The sequence below is a fragment of the Mus caroli genome, chromosome 11, assembly GCF_900094665.2.
Source record: "Mus caroli chromosome 11, CAROLI_EIJ_v1.1, whole genome shotgun sequence".
In the NCBI taxonomy this organism is placed as follows: Eukaryota; Metazoa; Chordata; class Mammalia; order Rodentia; family Muridae; genus Mus; species Mus caroli.
In genome coordinates, this window is record NC_034580.1 from 73025210 (window position 1) to 73040691 (window position 15482).

Sequence of the window (15482 nt, forward strand, 5' to 3'; positions counted from 1 at the left end):
AAAAAGAAAGAAACCGAGACACATTTTGTCCAGTGCTGGAGCCACTGGTAAGTTGACCATACTCCTGTAATCAGCAAGTCCTCCAGGCTTATGTGAGCAACCCTAATTAACTTTGAGTCCCTCTATCCCAGACCAGTTAGGAGGCAACTCACTCATTAAATTTGCACCTGTGCATACTGTATTAGATACCAATTAGTTCATAGCAACAATTTGTAGCAACAGACTTACATTTTAAAAAGACAGAAGCCTGTGACAGGAATATAGCTCAGGCCTGTAATGTTGTTATTCAGGAGACTGAGGCAGGAGGATCACAAATTCAAGGCCACCATGGACTACATATGGGATTCAAGACCAGTCTGGGCTACTAGTGAGATCCTGTCTTATCTAGCCAAAGTTGTCATCATCACCTCAATAATAATAATACTTTTGTAAGCATTTCATGAAAACCCTTCGGGTTCCTGGGTACTTCTCTGAAAAAAAAAAAAAAAGACAGAAAGAAGTAACACCAATTTCTTTTTTCTTTTTCTTTTTTTAAAGATTGATTTATTTATTTTATGAGTACACTATAGCTGTCTTCAGACACACCAGAAGAGGGTGTTGGATCCCACTACAGATGGTTGTGAGCCACTATGTGGTTGCTGGGATTTGAACTCAGGACCTCTGGAAGAGCAGTCAGTGCTCTTAACCACTGAGCCATCTCTCCAGACCCCAATTTCTTTTTTAAATGTAGCTCTGGATAACCTAGAACTTCATCTGTAGATCAGGAGAGCCTCAGACTCACAGAAATCCTCCTGCCTCTGCAAAGATTCATGGAGTGCTCCATTCCGTCCGGGTGTTAGTTTACTAAACACTTCAGAGTTCCATTAAATATAGTTGTATAGGGGCTGGAGAAATGTTCAGCGACTATGAGCACTCGCTGCTGATGCAGAGGACTGAAGTTTGGTTACTAGGATCGATGTCCGTCCAGTCGCTCATAATCGTCTGTATTAATATTTCAAGTACTGTTGGGTACAAGATTGTGCTACTACACAGGGATAAAGGTCTTCTTTATTGGTTTGCAAAAAGATCTGACTCCATAGTCTGAGATGTACAGTAAGGAACGAGTCTGCAATTTCCTCCATGCCTAAAACATTTGGTATTTAAGTGCAGGCAGGATCCAGAATTCTGGTGGGATAAATCTCAATTCAAGACTTTAGTAATTTAGGCAAGATATTCTAGAGGCCTAAAAGCCACGTTCCCTAAGACCTTAAGTATCCAAGGCCAGCGAGCGGCCATGCCCACTTGAGACCCAGAGAAGCAGGACATCAGGCAATGATAAAGACGTCCCCGGAACGAGGTGCGCAGGCGCTGACTGCCCGAGAGGGCCCCGGGCAATCCGGGCTGCGCAGGCGCAGAAGCAGCTCCCGGCCAGTCCGGACGGCGGCTGTGATTGAGAGGCTGGGGCGTGGAGCAGCAGTGGCGGCGACCGGCGACAACGGAGCAGCCATGAGGGCCGGGCCCAGTCACCGACAGTGAGTGGTGGTTTAAGGGTAGTGGACACTAAGGAATGCAGATATGGAGTGGTGGAAGGACACCCTGACTAGCGGGGTGGCCTCTACTTGTCGGGGACAGAGGTCGTGGGGGAGGGATAGTTTGAGGTGATGATGGTGGGAGCATTTGGAGCATGGGATGATTAGGTCATGAGTCTCAGAGCTGGACAGCTTGGCGGAGGGAAGGGGTTGCGTTTTGTGGAGTGAAGGCGCTCACGGCAGGACCAGTGCCTCGCGCTGCCTGGTTTGTCATCATCCCTTCCCCCAGGAGCTTTGGGTCGCCTCTCCCTTTCCGCTTCTTTCAGAGAATGGTTGCTGGGGGGAAGGGTGGTGGAAAATAAAAGCCGTGCTGGAGCTGAAGAAGTCCACTCTGAACCAGTCAGAGAAGGACTGGTCACTGGAGTTATGATGTGCCCTGGATAAAGCTTGGGAGTCGGAAGCTCTGTTTAAATTCAGGAGGAATCTAGGTTAAAGAGCTAAGGACATGGAGCCAGGTTTGGAACCAAGTCCAGCACAGATAAACCTGATCGATAACCTTGGATAGGGCCCACTTAACCTTTCTGGTTCTCTGGAAGATCCAGCATTAAATGCTGGGCTTTTGTAAGCTTCGTATATTGGTTGAGAGAGCTTATGAAACCTATAGATTGGAAGTACTATACGGATGCTAGTATGTACCAGCAATACGATCGGATTTTAGACTCTATGGTTATTAGTGGAGTAACTGATTTCTCCATCAAAACAAAGCATATTTATAAAACCTCAGTAGACAAAAATTATGTGCTTCCTGCATAAGTACAGCAGATCATCTGTAGAAATAGCACTTTCTTCCGTGGTGTGACAAATTCTCTGTCAGATCGAATAGGAAAAGTACCCTACCCCTGTGCCTTTTTACATGGTATGCAGCTTCTGACCCAAGAGGAAGCAAATACAGCCTGAAGCACTGAGCTATGTTCTCAGCCTTCCTTTTGCTTTTTATTTTGAGACTGAGTTTCACTAACTAGATTATGCTGGTCTTGAATTCAAGCACTAGTTGAGTTTGGATTAACAGTCTTGCCTCTGTTTCCCCAGTAGCTGGGGTTATAGGCGTACCTGGTTGAGATTCGGGAGGGGTCGTCTGTTAATGCTTGTGTGCCAAGCAGTTTATTACTGAGCCATTTATCTCCCCAGCCTCTACTTGATGCTGGAACCTGAGCCTGGGTTTTGAGTGTGCTAAGCAAGTGCCCTATCACCAGCCCCTTTTGTTTTGTTTTGTTTTGTTTTGTTTTGTTTTGTTTTGTTTTAATTGAGACAGTGCTACTACATTACCTAGGCTGCCCTTGAATTTTAGTACCCCTGCCACAGCCTCCTAAAAGTAGCTGGGATTACAGTTTTCCATCATCAAGCCCAGAATAGGCTTTTATTATTATCATTATCATTATTATTATTTAGTCCATTTTTTACACTCCAGATTTTATCCCCCTCCTGATCCATCCTCTGATGGTTCCCCATCCCATACCTCCTCCCTACCCAGTCTGCAGCTGCTGCTGCTGCTGCCTCTTCTTCTTCTTCTGCTTCTTCTTCTGCTTCTGCTTCTTCTTCTTCTTCTTCTTCTTCTTCTTCTTCTTCTTCTTCTTCTTCTTCTTCTGCTGCTGCTGCTGCTGCTGCTGCTGCTGCTGCTTCTTTCTCTTCTTCTCCTCCTCCTCCTCCTTCTTCTTTTTTAAGACAGGGTTTCTCTGTGTAGGCCGTCCTGAACCCTGACTTCTCTTATTTATATTTTTAAAAATTTGTTTATTTGGAGCCTAGAGCGATAGCTCAGTGGTTTAGAGCACTTGCTGCTTTTAAAGAGGGCCTCGGTTCCATTTTTAGCACTTTCATGACGGTTCACCATCATCGGTAACTCCAGCTCTAGCCGATCTGCCTTCTTTATTTTGTAGGAAAAAGAACAAGTTTATTTAATGCCCTGCAAAGAAAGCAAAGGGGATTGATAATAATAGAAGATTGCCTGCCAGCCTCTGATACTTTTTAATTTTAAAAGCTTCCTTTGCAAGAGTCTGGTTAACCCAGGCGTTCTCTGTTTTGGAGTGGTGTACAGCCACAGCTTTTCAACTCTTTTTCTTCGTTGTTTATAGTCTCCTGCCAAAAATCTCTTCTGTGAAGTGAGAAGGACAAGTAGGTAGTTGTGTAAGGGTCTGGGAGATGGCTGGTTCTGTGAGAGGCTGGAGGAGCGCTCCCGGGGCTTTGTTGCTGAGGGTGGATAAAGTGAAGGACAGAGTTAAACTGTGCGCTGCCACGGAGGGAAAGTGCTTTTCTAGACACAGCTTTCTAAAGATAAGTGCAGATGCCTTTCAAGTGCACAGAAAGGCAGATACTTTAGCCCTGCTGGCTCTGAGGAACGAGAGCTTGAAACAGTGAGTCCTTTTGAAAATTGGGGAGTGATTTCTTTTAGCTGAATGAAGGTGGGGAGTGGCTGTACTAGATCCCCGGAGATCCATAGATAAGAGGAATGAATTGTTTTAGAGGCATGGGGGAAGTGAGCCCTTGCTGTCTTTAACTTACCTATCTGCTAGAACGTCATTTTTTTTTTTTTTTTTTTTTTTTTTTTGATTTTCGAGACAGGGTTTTTCTGTGTAGCCCTGGCTGTCCTGGAACTCACTTTGTAGTCCAGGCTGGCCTGGAACTCAGAAATCCACCTTCCTCTGCCTCTCAAGTGCTGGGATTAATGGCATGCACCACCACTGACTGGCAATAATTTCTGATGATCTCTTCTGGCATGGAGGTAACAGAGCACCATATACATAAAGTAAATAAAGGACAGAAAAAAGGAATGAGGGGGGTAGTGAGGGAGGAGTGGGATGGGATTGCAGTTCAGTGTAGAGCGCTTACTTAGCTTAGCAAACTCACTTACTTGGTTAGCACACATGGGTCTTTGGACTCTATCTCCAGCACCGTTAATGAAGGCATTCCTTGCTATTATAGGTCTTTCTATAGAGGTAGAAAATGTTCAAACTTGCCTAGCCGTCTTATTTTTAATAATTTGACATCTGTTTTTAATGTTGATAATGAATTTTCCCCCATGGAAGATGTATGACCTGGTCAGGTCATGACACTGCAAGGGAGTATGGTTTAGCAATTTATTTTGTATTCTGATAATGTATTTTTTTTTCTTCAAAAAAAAAAAAGCATCATGTGCCTCAGGGGAAACTTACAAACAAGATTAAGGTGTTTATAATCAGGAAAATAACTGCTGCAAAACAGCCTTTGTTTCCTGAGAGTCCTTTTGATCTTTTGATCTTGTAAGCCATTTCACAACTGGGAGATGGCTTATCAGGTAAGGCTCTGGCCACCAAGCCCAACCCTCTAGGTTTGATCTTGGGAATCTGCATGGTAGAAGGAGAGATCCTTCTGGAAGTTGTCCTCTGACCTTCACACTAACCTCCAGCTGGAGGCCTCCCTCCCCAACACAAAAGGGCACAATAAACGGAAAGAAAACTCTCCTGTGATAGTTTACAGCAAGTAGCTAATAATGGAAGTGAGGCAGAAATGATTTCTTTTTGGTTTTGTTTTCTGAAATACTGCTGTTAACTTTAAACGGGAACAATGTGGGAAGATGTTAAAAAGAAAAACCAAACCAGGGGTTGGAGGTTTAGGTCAGTGGTAGAGTATACACTTTTTTTTTGCATACGGAAGCCCCAGGTTGGAGCTTTAGTTCTGGAGGAAGACTGCAATAAAACAAAAATAGCAACAACAATAAATACAAAGTAGAATGATAAGTTAGGATGGTAATGTACTTGAGTTGGTAGAATGCTTGCATGCATGAAGCCTGGGTTCCATCTCCAACACTGAGAGTGCTGGGCTTGGGTGTATGTGCCTGAAATGTCAGTACATGGGAGATGGAGACAGGAGAGTCAGAAGTTCAAGGCACAGCTACATAGGAAGCTGGAAGTTCTATCGAAAAAAAAAAAAAAAAAAAAAAAAAGGGTGGGGTGGGGTGGGATGAGGGGGTGGGAATGAGGCATGGGGTACAGTAATTTACATCTAAAATCCTCACACTCTGGAGGTTGAGGCAGGAGGATAACTGAGTTTGAAAACAGCCTGGACTACATAGTGAGAGATCCAGGTCAGTCTGGATTATAGAGCTAGAATGAGAGAAAGGGGAAAAAAAGCATTAAAGATGGACCAGTGGTACAGAAGCGTGTCCCGAATGGCAGAGTCTGCTTCTGGTGTTCATACAGTTGGCACAGTAATTGCTCATTAATGTCTGGTAAATGAAAATGATAAACAATTGTGAATCATAACTAACAGTGGGTTCAGAGCTCTGCAGGTTGTTGTTGTTTTATTTTTGTTTGTTCTTTGTTCTATAAGATAGGATATCTCTGTAGCCCTGGCTGTCCTGGAACTTGCTCTGTAGCTCAGGCTGGCCTCAAACTCAAAGATCTGCCCTGAAAGGCGGCTCAGTTGTTTAGAGCACCAAAGAGCTGGGTGGTGATGGCAAACAACTTTAATCCCAGCACTCAGGAGGCAAAGGTAAGTAAATCTCTGAGTTCAAGGCCAGCCTGGTCTACAGAGTGAGTTCTAGGACAGCCAGGGCTACACAGAAAAACCCTGTCTCCAAAAAAAAAAAAAAAAAAAAGACTACCAAAGGACCCAAGTTTGGTTCCCAGTATCCACAGGAGGTGACTCACAACTGACTGACTCTAGCTCTAAGGGATCTGACACCCTCTTCTGGTCTCCTTCAGCAATCACATACATGACATATATATACACATAAAAACCCAAATCTTTAAAAGAAAGAATGGTGTTGCTCACCTGTAATTCCAGCACTGGTTCTGAAGCAGGAGTGTCTTGAGTTTGAAGCCTACTTGGACTAGATATTACGAACCTCTCTCAACAAAACAAGGGCTGGAGAGATGCTTAAGAGCACTGTCTTCTATTTAGAGGACCTGGGTTCAGTTTTCAGCACCCATATGATGGCTCACAACTGTCAGTAACTCCAGTTCCAGCAGATCCGGTGCCTTCTTCTGGTCTCCACAGGCATCAGGCATGCATATGGTGCACAGACATACGCGCAGCCAAAACACCTATGCATGGAAACAGTTGTTGAAGAATTTATAATAGAATATAATATCATATAATCAATTTTGTGGTGTCAGGGTTGTAAAACTTATTTTTACAAAAAGCAATAGTGGCTAGGCAGGGTGTCAAACCTTTAATTAATCCCAGCATCTGGGAGGCAGAGGCAGTGGTCTCTGTGAGATTGAGGCTAGTCTGGTCTACAGAGTGAGTTCCAGGACAGTCAGGGCTACACAGGCTATCTCCCCACCAGCCCCCACAAGGTATAGATTATAGAGGGATACATTGGCAGTCGAGCACATGAGTAGTCAAGAGTACTTAAAGGACAATGGTCACCTTTTTTTTTTTTTTTTTTTTTTTTGAGATAGGGTTTTAGTATGTAATCCCAACTGGTTTGAAACTCCCCTTGTAGACTAAGCTTGCTTCTGCCTCCCGAATGCTAGGAAGGTCCTCAGGTCACTCTTTGTGTGGTGCTGAACCCTGACCTCAGGGCTTTTCACATATTAATCTCAAATTCTGTGCTGTGCCACAGAACCGCACCCACAGCCCAGGTCACAGTTGTCCACCACTGAGAGAGGGCGCTGCTTCTCAGATCAGCATGCAGCAGTCGTGAGATAGCTCCTGCTTTCAGAGTTGAAATGTGAGGGGAAACACTGACTGCCGGAGGATTGTTGAAGTGGAGTAAATGATTCACTGGGAGAACTAATGCAAGGGCTGAGCAGAAGCCCTGGCAGTAGACATCCTACGGTGAACCTGCAAGACAAGCCCTCAACGTGGGACAAGGTAAGCAAGCATTCCAAAGTAGAGTCAGTGCTGAAAATGAAATACTTATTACCTCTCGGGGAAGGTCACGTGGTTACGGAGGGGCTGAGGCTTGCTTGAGCATTACTTTGTTCCTAACTCTGGGGAACTCAGCACTTCTTCATCTGTGGTGGGAGCGCGTCTGTGCGCGTACTCTCCTGTAAAGTGCCGACCAAGGAGAAGGAAAGGTTTGAGGATGGAAAGCAAGAGGCAGTATTGATGTGCACCAACCACCATGACAGGACAAGAGAGGGAGGAAATGAGCTAAGACTCTGGCAGAGTAACATTGAGTAATGCAACGGAGCAGGCCAGGAAGCGTGGAAGGCTTTCAGAAGAGATGTGTGCTGAACAATGTTAAACTCTTAAACTCACGGAGGAACATTTGGAAGATGAGTCTAGTATAATAAATTCTGACGTGAGAGTAAGTGTGAGAAGCAGNGGGGGGGGGGGGCGCAGGGGCAGGGCAGGGCAGGGCAGGGGCTCTCCAGCTGACCAGAGGGTTGACGAGTGTGAAGTCACTGTACTTTCAGCGAGAAGTGAATGTTTTCTTAGAGAAGTGTTTAATATCTATTTCTGGCTCTTCACTGCCTGAAAGGTTGGTTTGTGCTCCAGTCAGCTGTGATGTAAGGTGAAAGGAGTGCACAGCAAAAGGAAAATTACTACCCTCCCCCTTTTAACAGTTTATTTGTTTCGTGTGTATGTGGGTATTTGTATATATTTTTAGATTTTCCTAAGAACTTATTTTATATATATGCATGCTTTACGTCCATGTCTGCACTACAAACACCCCTGGTCCCTGACATCAGATTCCCTGAAACTGAAGTGACAGACAGTCGTGAACCAAAATGTACGTGCTGGGAATTGAGCCGAGGAAGAGCGCTTTCTGTAACCACTGTGGCATCCCTCCAGTCGCATATGTGGATATGTTTGTGTGCACACGTGTGCCATAGCACGTGTGTAAAGGTCAGTTCTCTCCATTGGGTCTCGGGGATTGAATTTTAGGACATCAGGCTGGTGCAGCAAGTATTTGTACTCATTGAACCATACCATACTGCCTGCCATCCACCACACAGAGCCTTGTGTATCCCAGGCTGTCATTAAACTTGGTATAGTCTTGAATGCCCTGAGACTTTTGATCCTCTTGTCTCCATTTAACCAAGGGCTGGGATTACAGGTATACACCAACAAACCCAGTTTTCTTTTTGTTTTTTAAGATTTGTTTTATGTATGTGAGTACACTGTCACTTTCTTCAGACACAACAGAAGAGGGCATCAGATCTCATTACAGGTGGTTGTGAGCCACCATGTGGTTGCTGGGAATTGAACTCAGGACCTCTGGAAGAGCAGTCTTAGCCGTTGAGCCATCTCTCCAGCCCCAACAAACACAGTGTTACTGGGTGCTGAGAACTGAACTAAAGGGCCAGAGCCTGCTGGATAACAACTCTAACAATTGAACTTGATCTCCAACCCTTAAAGATACAATTAATACAAGAAAGTAAAAAGTAGGTTTTGATAGCTTATTATAAAATGATGGTTTGTGCTTGTCCCCCTTGCAAGAAACCGTGGTTTCATTTTCAAGCGCCATATAAACCAACCGTGGTGATTCACATATTGCAGGCTGGAGGATGAGAAGTTCAAAGTTGTCTTAGGCTACCAGGGCTTTCTGCCGTTGGCAAGCATTTTTATCAGCTGAGCTGTATCCCAGTCCCGCTTCTTCTTTTTTCCTAAATGATGATTGATGGTTGAAACAAGGCCCTCCTAGGTAACCCAAGCTCGCCCTGAACTCATTTCTGACATGCTTAAAAACAAAACAACCAAAAACAAACAACTTTTTTGAGGGGTGAGGGGGAGATAGTCTTTGAAGCCATGTTTTATCCAGAGTTGTTTATTTTTAGTTATACGTCTTCCTGTGCCATGTATGCTTAGATGTCCACAGGCACCAGAGGGAGGTACTTGTCAGCTTCTCAATATGCTCTTAAGTGCTGGGCCATTTTTATAGCTCTTCAGATTTCATTTTTGGTTTTGTTTTCCTCTTGTTTTTGTTTGTTTGTTATTTTTGAGACAGATTTTCTCTATGTAGCCTCCGCCTCCCAAGTGCTGGGATTAAAGGTGTGCACCACTACTGCCTGTCTATAGGTCCTTTTAAATTTCTATTACTTTTTTTTTTTAAGATTTATTTATTTTACTTATATGAGTACACTGTGGTTGTCTTCAGATACACCAGAAAAAGTCATCAGATCCCATTACAGATGGTTGTGAGCCACCATGTGGTTGCTGGGAATTGAACTCTGGACCTCTAGAGGACCAGACAGTGTATTTAGCCCCTGAGCCGTCTCTCCAGCCCCTATTACTTACTTGTTATTATTACTTACTATTATTACTTGTGTGAATATTTTGTTAACATGTTTGTCTGTGATCCATATTTATGTAGTGCCCAAGGAGGCCAGAAGAGGGCGTTGGATCTCCTGAAACAGGAGCTAAAGATTAGCTACCATGCTAGGAACCAAACCAGGATCTTCTGGAAGAACAGCTAGTGCTTTTAGCTGTTGAATAATCTCTTCAGCCCTTAAACACACACACACACACACACACACACACACACACACACACACACACACTACATTTTGTCAGGTGTGGCGGTGAATACCTTTGATTCCAGTACTCTGAAAGTAGAGGCAGAAGGGTCTCTAAATTTGAGGACAGTCTGGTTTACATAGTGAGTTCCAGGTCAACCATGGCAACATAGTGAAACCTTGTCTCAAAAAAATAAGAACATAAACAAGCCAATCCAAAAAACACAAGTGTGCTGATAAGGGTCTGGGGTGATGTAGAAGCAAGGAAGCCCTGGATTCAAACCCCAGAACAAAAAGGAAAGACAGACAAGCCTGGGTATTGAGACATGTGCTTAGGGTCTCAGCACTTAAGAGGTAAGGTAGGAAGATGAGAAGTTCCAGGCTAGCCTTGAACACATGATGAGATCTTCAACAAAAAGGAGATGAGTGATGACTGGGGACCTTGAATTACTGTGGAAACTTGTTAACCTGTAACTTACATTGAGGGCAGCAAGAAAGCATGTGTAATGTCCAGGGTAAGGAGCCAGGAAAACACTGGCAGCGGGGGCACCACTGATTGTAAATTACATGCAGACTAGTATATTCACTACATGGAGTGTGTGGAGAAGAACTGGGGACTGGAGAGATGGCTTAGTGGTTAAGACTGCTCTTTCAGAGGTTCTGAGTTCAGTTCCCAGCAACCACATGGTGGTTCACAACCGTCCTTAATGGGATCTGATGACTTCTGGTATGTCTGAAGACAGTGATGGTGTATAATATACATAAAATAAGTCTTTTAAAAAAAAGCTTGTTTGTTTGTTTTTTCCCTGTTTTTGAGACAGGGTCTCTTTGTAGCCCTGGCTGTCCTTGAAATTGGAAATTACTCTGTAGACCATGCTGGCCTTGAATTCAGAGATCTGCTTGCCTTTGCCTCCCAAGTGCTGGGTGCTTCCATGCCACCATTGCCTGGTTTAAAGTAATTTTTTTTGTTTTTTGTTTTTTGAGACAGGGTTTTTCTGTGTAGCCCTGGCTGTCCTGGAACTCACTCTGTAGACCAGGCTGGCCTCGAACTCAGAAATCCACCTGTTTTTGTTTTGTTTTTTTGTTATTTTGTTTTTTGTTTTTTTGTTTTTGTTTTTTTTATATTTTTAAAGTATACTTTACTAAAGTCAAATGGGATAGATACTGGTAATGCCATCACTTGGAAGCTGGGGCAGGATCAGGAGTTTAAGGCCATACATAGTAACACCTTGTTTCAGATTGCAGTGAAATAGGTCAGTGCTGCTGCCACATGTGCCTTCAGTTCCAGTACTTGGGAGGCAGAGACAGGAGGATCTCTGGGTTCAAGACCAGCCTGGTCTCCATAGTGAGTTCCACAATAGCCAGGGCTACATAGTGAAACCCTGTCCTGAAAAGCTAGAGAAACAAAAACAAAAACAAAAAAAACAAAACAAAACATAGAAACAAAAATGTTGGCCGTTCTTTTCTGCTTGTTAGATTGACTTATTCATTGATTTGTTTGTTTGTTTGTTTGTTTGAGTCAGAGTCTCCTGTAATCCAGACTGGTCTTGATCTAATTGCTAAGGATGACTTTGAACTCCTAATCTTCCTGTCACCTTCAAAGTGCTGAGATCACAGGGTTCTGCCAAACGTGATTCAATTAGCTTCCTTTATTCCAGTCTCCTCTTCCTGTCTGTCCTAGGACACCGTGTCATTTAAAAACATGTTTTCTGCTGAGTACATGAAAACGTTCCAGCAGTGACATTTATCAAGTTAATTGCTGATTAATATATGAATCTTGTTCAAGGTGTTTCTCCTTCTAAGCATGCCTTGGAGACTGAAGATCAGATGTTTAAAGTCATTGTGTTTTCTTTTGTTTTTGAGCCAGGGTCTCAGGTGTAGCTTGGTTCACTCTGTAGCTGAGGCTGATCAGGAACTTCCTGGCTCTTTCTTCTCTCTCCTAAGGACCAGGGTTGTAGGCTTGCCCGACACATCCGATTTCTGTGGTGCTGTGGATGGATCCAAGGGCTTCCTGAAAGCTAGAGAAGCACTCAACAACAGAGCTACAGCCTAAGCCCTTTACTTGTGGTCCTCCTGCATCAGCGTACTCATGTTTACAATTACAGGCTTGCGCTACTAGGCCTAGCTAAAACATTCTTTTTTTTTTTTTAAGATTTATTTATTTTTATTATATGTAAGTACACTGTAGTTGTCTTCAGACACTCCAGAAGAGGGAGTCAGATCTCATTACAGATGGTTGTGAGCCACCATGTGGTTGCTGGGATTTGAACTTCGGACCTTCAGAAGAGCAGTCGGATGCTCTTACCCACTGAGCCATCTCACCAGCCCTAGCTAAAACATTCTTAAGTGTTCCTAGATGTATATTTTATCTTCCAGGTGTGTGTGTGTGTGTGTGTGTGTTTTTAGATTTGGGAAGACATGAAGAAATTGGCTGTGATTTTTAAATTTTTTTAAATTTATTTTTTGTTTTTATGAGACAGGGTTTCTCTGTGTAGCCCTGGCTATCCTGGAACTCACTCTGTAGACCAGGCTGGCCTCAGAAATCTGCCTGTCTCTGCCTCTCAGGTGCTGGGAGTAAAGGTGTGCACCACCACTGCCTGGCTTTATTTTTTTATTCTTTGAGGTAGCTGGGTTAGGTTCAAAAGTGCTTAACAACCCAGCCTTCCCTCTATCCCCCAAAATTGGTATCTAGCTGCTTCTATGTGCTGTTTCCTCCTGTGAGGCAATTCAAAATTTCTGTTTGTCAGTGTTTTCTGGATCATGTCTCTTTACTTTTCCACAGCATATTTTTATCTCAGTTTAATTTCATTTTGTCCCTGCTGCCATACATCAGTTGCTTTGCTCAGTGACCTTACTGTCAAACACAAATGGCATTTTCTTTTTAAAATAGTGTTTTGTTTTGTTTTTTTTTAAAGATTTATTTATTTATTATATGTAAATACACTGTAGCTGTCTTCAGACACTCCAGAAGAGGGCACCAGATCTCGTTACGGATGGTTGTGAGCCACCATGTGGTTGCTGGGATTAGAACTCTGGACCTTCAGAAGAGCAGTCGGGTGCTCTTACCCACTGAGCCATCTCACCAGCCCCTTGGTTTTTTTTTTTTTTTTTTCGAGACAGGGTTTCTCTGTATAGCCCTGGCTGTCCTGGAACTCACTCTGTAGACCAGGCTGGCCTCGAACTCAGAAATCCTCCTGCCTCTGCCTCCCGAGTGCTGGGATTAAAGGCGTGCGCCACCACGCCCGGCAGTGTTTTTCTACAGATACGTTTTGCCTGCATGTATGTTTGCCAGAATAGCCTGTGAGAGTCTCACATCCCCTGGGACTGGAGTTACAGATGGTTGTGAGCCACCATGTGGGTGCTGGGAATTGAACTTGGGTTCCCTGGAAGAGCAGCTGGTGCTCTTAACTGCTGAGTCATCTCTCCAGCCCCCCAGATGGCACTTTTCATTCTTCAGTTTGGTTATCAATCTGCTTCTGTAAGCTGATTGATTCATTTTGAGACAGGGTCTCTTTGTATAGTCCTGGGTGGCCTGAACAGGGAAGACCTTCCCTGTCTCTGCCTCCGAGTACTGGAACTAAAGGCTTGCACCAAGTCTGGCCCAAGATTAATTTTTTTATTTTACGTGTGCACCTGAGTGTGCACACATTCACCACCTTTATGTGGGTGACCGAGGAGGCCAAGAGAGCACATTATATCCCTTGAGACTGGAACTACAGACAGTTGTGAGGGTGGTGGGAACTGAACCTGGGTCCTTGCATGAGTAGCATGGGCTTTCAATTTGAGTTGTCTTTCCAGTTTTTCACTTTGATATTCTATGGGAAGGAAGGCTTAGAAAACCATCACTGCCACAAATGATCAGACATTTAGCCCGGCATAGTGGTGCTTGTCTATAATCTTCACACTGGAGAGGTGAAGACACAATGGATTCAAGGCCAGTCTCAGTGGTTCACACTTTGAAGGTAGCCTGGGCAATTTGCCATCCTATCTCAAAAAGGAAAGAGGGCAAGAGGGTGGAAGTGGGGGCAGACTCTCAAACAGAAAGGCATTCTTTTTTTTTTTTTGGTTTTTGGTTTTTTCGAGACAGGGTTTCTCTGCATAGCCTTGGCTGGCCTTGAACTCAGAAATCCACCAGCCTCTGCCTCCCTCGTGCTGGGATTAAAGGCATGTGCCACCACGCCCAGCGCAGAAAGACATTCTTTTAGAGGATTTTGAAGTCATGTATTTATTTTCCCAGAAAATTAGTGAGAACAAAATGAAAAACTGTTATAACTAGTAACAGTGCAGTCACATGGCAATGTACAGGAATCACTAAGGGTGGACTTTGAGGTTTCAAACCCACCCCATTTCCCAGTTCAGCATCACCACCCACCCATCCCCCCCCGCCCCCCCGAGCCTCTAGCTTGTGCTTGTGGACCCACTACTACACCAGCACCCTGCCTGCCTGCTGCCAGGCTCCCCTCCACGATGGTCAACAGACTCACACTCTGAAACCATAAGCTCCAAAAAACCTTTCTTTCTAAGTCGCCTTGGCAGTGGTGTCTTATCACAGCAGTGGAGAAATAACCTAGGGCATATGTTTCATTGGAGGTAGGAGAATGATGTGAACTGACTCGTGATTAGAAAGAATATTGTTGTTGATGTATGAAAATAAATTGTAGAGGAGCTCAAGACTAGTGGCTAGAACTTACACACCTCCTATACTAATTCAGATGAGAGTTGAATTGATGGTAAGGTGGATGGAGTTGTAACAGTAACTTTTATTTACCTGATGTAATTGTCATCTTGGAGACTAATTGCCTCAGCGGGCTAACCTAGGCCTGATCCTGGAAGCTTCTAGCCTCTGTACAATCTTAGGCCTAGAATGTTTTCAGCCTCAGACTTACTGCTGAATAAACTCACCCTTTCTAGCTCTTTTTGAACTCTTGCTGGCGGGTTCATCTCAGCTGTTCTGGCTAACACTCCTCTCCAAACTGACTGATTTAATCAGGCTTCTCTCAGTTTCTTTTGAATTACTCTGCTTGGCCTCAAACTAACTCTGGCAATCAGTCTCTGGTTCTTTCTCTTTTCATCTATAGCTATCTAACTTGCTCCTTCTGCAGCCTGTTTCTCTGTAAGACTGGCCTGGTAAAACTGCCTTCCTCTCTTTCTGCACTCCTCCTTCTCAAGTAGCTTCCCTTCCCTCCCTTTCCTCCTGAGAGTTGGGCAGATCCTATTCTGTCAGATCTTTCTCTGATTCATCATTTTGTCTTCCACTCAATTAAGATAATCACTTTCAAACATGGGTCCTTCCTTCTATAAACTAACTTTACCTTCATTGTTTGGAATTAAAGATGTGTACTAAGGCAGTGCCACACCACAACTAGAAATATTTTTTTTCAGTAATTAGCACAATCTTGGGGTTCTTGTATGATTAAATATCTTGCAACAAGGAGTGATGGTAGAAAAGCTGTAGAGATGTAGACAGAGTCTGTGTGTTGTTTTTGTTTGTTTGTTTGTTTGGTTTGGTTTTTCGAGACAGGGTTTCTCT

At 43.9% G+C, this 15482-nt stretch overlaps 1 protein-coding gene across 2 annotated transcripts in view; it reads left to right on the forward strand.

The window, feature by feature from the left end:
- The first annotated feature begins 1379 nt into the window (after positions 1 to 1379).
- The window catches only part of Fam222b (family with sequence similarity 222 member B), a 63501-nt gene continuing 49398 nt past the window's right edge, over positions 1380 to 15482 (forward strand). The window contains exon 1 of one of the 2 annotated variants that reach the window (XM_021177364.1): positions 1380 to 1511. The gene's annotated coding sequence lies outside the window, so the exon portion shown is untranslated. The remainder of the gene's footprint in view (positions 1512 to 15482) is intronic. The other variant, XM_021177366.2, reaches the window with a different exon arrangement.